The sequence below is a fragment of the Pygocentrus nattereri genome, chromosome 26, assembly GCF_015220715.1.
Source record: "Pygocentrus nattereri isolate fPygNat1 chromosome 26, fPygNat1.pri, whole genome shotgun sequence".
In the NCBI taxonomy this organism is placed as follows: Eukaryota; Metazoa; Chordata; class Actinopteri; order Characiformes; family Serrasalmidae; genus Pygocentrus; species Pygocentrus nattereri.
The window spans coordinates 674,231-679,897 of record NC_051236.1 but is presented as its reverse complement, the minus strand read 5'-3'; positions in this window follow the sequence as shown (position 1 = coordinate 679,897).

Genomic DNA, 5,667 nt, shown 5'->3' with positions numbered 1-5,667 from the left:
CAAAGGAAACACAACTTCAGGGAGACCAAAGGCCCAAAACAACAAACAAAAACAAACTAATAACAATAAAAGAAATATAACTAACTTACCTAACAAACGAAAAGAAAAAGAAACTACAAAAACACCACCCTCACTACACGACCCATAAACAGATCAAAGTCCAACAGATCAAACAAAACGGGCAGGTCACCCCGACGGTTCCTTTCTAACAGAAAAAAAGAAACGAAGATACCATAACATCTTTACTGGCCCACAGATGTTCTAACCCTAAGCCTAACCATCAGTAGATGGACAAAAACCCGGTCTGTCGACTGGCGGGCAGCCAGGGGAGCGGAACAGTGCAAGACCGCTCCATATTGCTCCGACATCAAAGGTCCTTTATAACCAGCGCCAACAGGAGCACGCCGGGAAAACCGAGACATCAATCACAGCAACAACATCCACCTGGAAACTAAAAGGGAAAAGGAGAGAAAAAGGAGCATCCAAACGCAGGACGTAACACTGAGGTGTTTATGTTCACTCTATTCAACACTCTGGTAGAAAAGCACAGTTTACATGCACCGTAGAAGTAACCATGTGTGGAGAACCACTTAGTGTTGACGTTACCATGACGAATATCATGTGACTCTAGTCAGTGAGATGAGCAGCAGTGAGCAGTGCTTGTGTTTTGAATTACTTTAAAATGATGTCGTCTCGAGAAAACGTCCTTCACATGTCCTCATTAAAGAAGGCTGAGAGGAAGACATAAGCTGGACGTCCGTCCCACCGCCGTCTTTTAAAGATCAGAGCATGAACTTCGTCTCCTTTGCAGACCAGTTTCTGCTCCGCCGTGTTGAACAGTATAAACTCTCACTGTGCTGTGATGCACATGCAGAACATACTTACACTTTCCAGATTCAGGTGTTTACACAGCTATTATTCTTCTATTTAACAGATTATTTACAGGATTACCCAGCTTGTTCTATCAGAAACTGTGTTCCGAATGGCCTCAAATGGACTAGTCTAGTCCTATTGAGGGGTATATATGGACATATGTTCAGTCAGACTATTAACAGATAATCAGGCTGCAAGTAAATGTGGCTAATGTATTAATAACCGCTGCGTATAAAATAAAAATTAAATAACTTTCTGTAATGGAGATTTTAGAGGCATTAAACATTTAACCACTCTGAATAATTTGGTTGACTGGTAATGAGGCTGTGTACAGTGGTCATCCATAGACGTTGAATCAGAAAAAAAATGTATGTGTAAGTAGCATTGGACATATGGATGGATATCATATTTTGGAATACCAGACGTAAAGTACTGGCCTCAAAATAGGAATTCAACATGTTTTTTCTGTTAAAAGACAGTTTTAAGAATATCATCTAAACAGTTCTGCCGATTTTACCACATTTCTTGGACATAATGCTCTAACAAAACAACCCCATTTCCAAATTGAGTTTGACGCTGAGTAGAATGTAAATAAAAATAGAATGCGATTATGTGCAAATCATGTAAAACATAGTTTTTAAAGGAAAATACTACAAAGACAACATATGAAATGTTGAAACTGAGAATTAAAAAAAATATATATATATATGGCCATTTTGAATTTGATGCCAACAACACGTTCAACAACACTCTGTGTTACTGAGGAGACACTGCTGTAGTATAGAAAGTGAAATGTTATTTCCTTCTTGTTTGATACAGGATTTCAGCTGCTTATCAGTTCACGGTCTCCTTTATCATATTTTTCATTTCATAATGTGCCAAATGTTTTCAGTGAGGAAAAGGTCTGGACTGTAGGCAAATGTTGATTTGTGAGACCGAAGGACGCTTTTCCACTTTGCCTCAGTCCATTTTAAATGAGCTCGGGCCCAGAGAAGGTGGCAGCGTTACTGGATCCTGTTTATATTTGGTTTCTTCTCTGTGTTTTAGTTTTAACTTGCAGGATGCAGGATCTTAAGGGTGCAGCGACAAACTGTTTTCTCAGTCAGTGGTTTTCAGAAGTGTTTCTGGGCCCATGCAGTGATTTCCACTACAGAACCATGTCTGTTTTTAATGCAGTCATCTGAGGGCCCAAAGATCTGGTTTTGGCCTTGTCCCTTGCATACAGAGATTCTCCAGATTCTCTGAATCTTTACATTATGCAAGCAAGCAAGCAAAATTTATTTATATAGCGCTTTTTACAACAGGTGTTGTCACAAAGCAGCTTTACAGAACAATCAGCATTACAGAGAGAAGAGAAAAGAAGAGAGAAACTCCGGGTCCGAGCCCCCATGAGCGTCGCCAGCGGCGACGGTGGCAAGGAAAAACTCCCTAAAAGAGGAAGAAACCTTGAGAGGAACCAAGACTCAGAAGGGGAACCCGTCCTCCTACGGTCGACACCGGATAGCAAACATTATTAGTATGAAGTTTTATAGTAAAGTGGGACAAGAGAAGATCTGAGGGTGAGGACTGCACAGCGCTGTACAGCAAGAAGCTCAGTGGTGGTCAAACCGGTCCAGAAGGCTGGTGAGCAGCGGCACCAATCAAGGCAGTAGAGGCAACAGCATCAGGCGCACAGGATGGGCAGCTGATCAGCTCGGCAGAGAAAGGAGAAGAAAAAAAAAAAAAAAAAAATGTTATGCACCGTAGACGATAAAAAGCAATAGTTCTTTCCTATTTTATGTTGAGAAACATTATTCTTGAATTCCTGCACTATTTATCATGCAGTCTTTCGCAGAGTCGTGAACCCCTCCTCATTACTTCTGAAAGACTCTCTGAGATGCTCTTTTTATACTCAATCATGTTACTGACCCGTTGCCAATCAACCACCAGGTGTTTTTTAGGATTACACAACTGTTCAAGCCTTTTGTTTCCCTGTCCCAACTTTTTTGGAAAGTGTTGTTGGCATCAAATTCAAAATGGGCAAATATTCTTCACAAAACCATTAATTTCTCAAGTTCAACATTTGATGTGTTGGCTTTGTACTATTTTCAATGAAATCGAGGGTTTAAATGATTTGCACATCATTCAAATTTAGTTTCTATTTAAAGGTTGAGTCCCAACCTTTTTGGAAATGGGGTTGTTCATTTCTTCTGTTCAGACTACTCGTCTGACTACACAACTCTGAAACAACTGCTTTAAACTACACATCTGAGAAGGCATTATACTAGATATTGGAACTTTGCTGTGAGGATTTGATTGCATTGAGCCACCAGAGCATTAGTGACGATATTAGCTCGTTAGGGTTGATTAATACCACAGGGATTTCCATTAGCTGTGGGATATATTTGTAGAATGCATGCTGGGGTCATTGTTGAACAACTATAAAGTTGTGAGGTCTCACAAGCGGCGAGGCTGAGCGATGCGACGCTGCACTACAGAATATTTCACAACACAGTAAATGACACCGGCCGGAATGTCCATTAAAGCACATGTGGGGACAAAAGTGTCTGCTTGCATCAGAGCATGTCAACATGAGTCAGGCCTAAATTGTTTGGATGTTTCAAAGGTTCTTTGTCATTTCACAGTTACTGTGGTGGAATTTTGTGATCATAACATGTTTTTCCTTTTACAGATTTCTCTCTCTGTGAAAAAGGGCTAAACAAAACTGTAGTTCATTAAAAATGTAACTCATTTAAACTATGCAGTTCTGCATTTTGCATTCAGCTCACAGGTTTAGGAGATTGGAGGCTCTTGCCCTGTTCTGCGTTTTTATGCATCTGTCAATGATAGCATGATGCTAATGTTGTTTGGTTACACTGGCATTAATATTTAAAATTCAGGAAAGTGTTGAATAATCCACTGAATTATTAATAACACATTAACGATGGATTCTGTGTTAGGCTCAAATCTGTGATAGCACTTATGTTTTCTGAGCATACAGAGTACAGAGGGTCCGGGTGAAATCTGTGCCTTGTATGAAATTGTAGTGATGCTTATTACGGAACTTCAACCTGAATAGTGAACTCAGCTGCACTCAAGCAGTTTTAAGTGCCTCTTACTTTCAATGTAGCATTTTATTCCGTTTCAAATGACTAATTTATTCATTTAAAGATCAATAATGTTATTTATAGTATGACTTTGGCTTAGAAAGTTCTGGAAGTGTGCTTCATGTGTTCATTTAGACCACACAGTGTGAGCTTCGGGTTAGAAAACATTTGAATGATAAAATCCAAAAAGTCCAGAAATCATCCAGCAGCAAGTTTAGCTGTGAAGGAAATCAAATCGTCCATCTACGGATGTAATATCCCATTTCATAAAATTACAAATAGTGGAATGCAAATGTTTGGGCACCCTGGTCAGATGACGTTTGGTTCATTTTCTAAATGTAAATAAGTAAACACACCCTCTGCGGAGAACACAGTCCTGCACATTTTAATACACAGGTACTGTTTATTCTCTGAATTTCATATATTGGGGGAAAATAAAGCAATCAAATATAGCATATGCAAATATGATAACATTTTATATTCAGTGGTTTATTTCATCTCAATATCAAATAAAAACTGTGGCCCAAAATTTGCATTAAAAACATATTTCAGTGTTTTTCTCTGTAAAGGACGTGTCAAGAAAACATGTCATTCGACCTGGAGGTGTTCAAAACTTAGCATATGACTGAAAATGACTGTAATCATTTTAGTACTTTTATTTTATGTTAATTTTTAAAAATGTGTTATCAGCTTTTTTGTTTCTGTTTTGCGCCGAGTGTGTCCTGAATTTCTGTTTTGGCCAAGAATTTTCATTTCAGTGCATCAGTAACTGAAAGTGGTTTCCCCAAAAGGCCATAAATGAGAGACACGGTTGTACATTTCCAAACACATTTGCACCTTTTATTGTGAAATATGGTGGTTTTATGAGCACAAGCACAGTTACAGCCCAGATAAGTGCTTTTAGGTAGCTTGTTTAGGTGCCTAAATTATTTGCACGATGTTCTATTTAAATGAGTTGGGTTTCTGGTGACATCACAAAAACAGTGAATTCAAAATGGGCTTTAACTTTAACAGAGTTTATCAAAGTCTTTATTTCATTAATGTGATATGGGCCCTGAAAATACTGCATCGTGTAAACATTGAATGTAAACATTAATGTTGTTTATGTTTTCATATCATTTTTCCTGCTGTTTTGTGTCTGTTTCCAACTTCACCTCCAACTTCAGGAATAAATAAATAGTACCCTGCAAAAACGATAACAGCAATAGAAATTTAGTCTATATATCAAGAGATGGTTGTAGGAGCATAATCACTTATTTCTGTGGAGTTTTTAGTTTTTTAGTAGTTCTATTAAGTGAAATGTTCACCCAATGACAGCTGGGATAGGCTTCAGCACCCCCTGTGACCCAGAAGGAGAGGTGGCTTAGATGATGTGTGTGTGTGTGTGTGTGTGTGTGTGTGTGTGTGTGTGTGTGTGTGTGTGTGTGTGTGTGTTAAGTGAAACGATCTCACTTTATTGACAGATTCTTTTGTTTGTTTCAAGAATATTTTTTCAAAGTGGGCAAATAGATCTGGCAGCATAGTGATGTCATTAAACTCAATAAAATAACTACAAACAAGTAAAAACATCTAGAAATAAGTGAAATAATGTCATTATATTCCTTCAACTGTCTCAAAATGAGAAACACTTCATATGTAGAGCAGATTAAAGAGAACTGAACTTGCCAGTGTATGACACATTTCACGTATCACAAAACAATAAAGTATC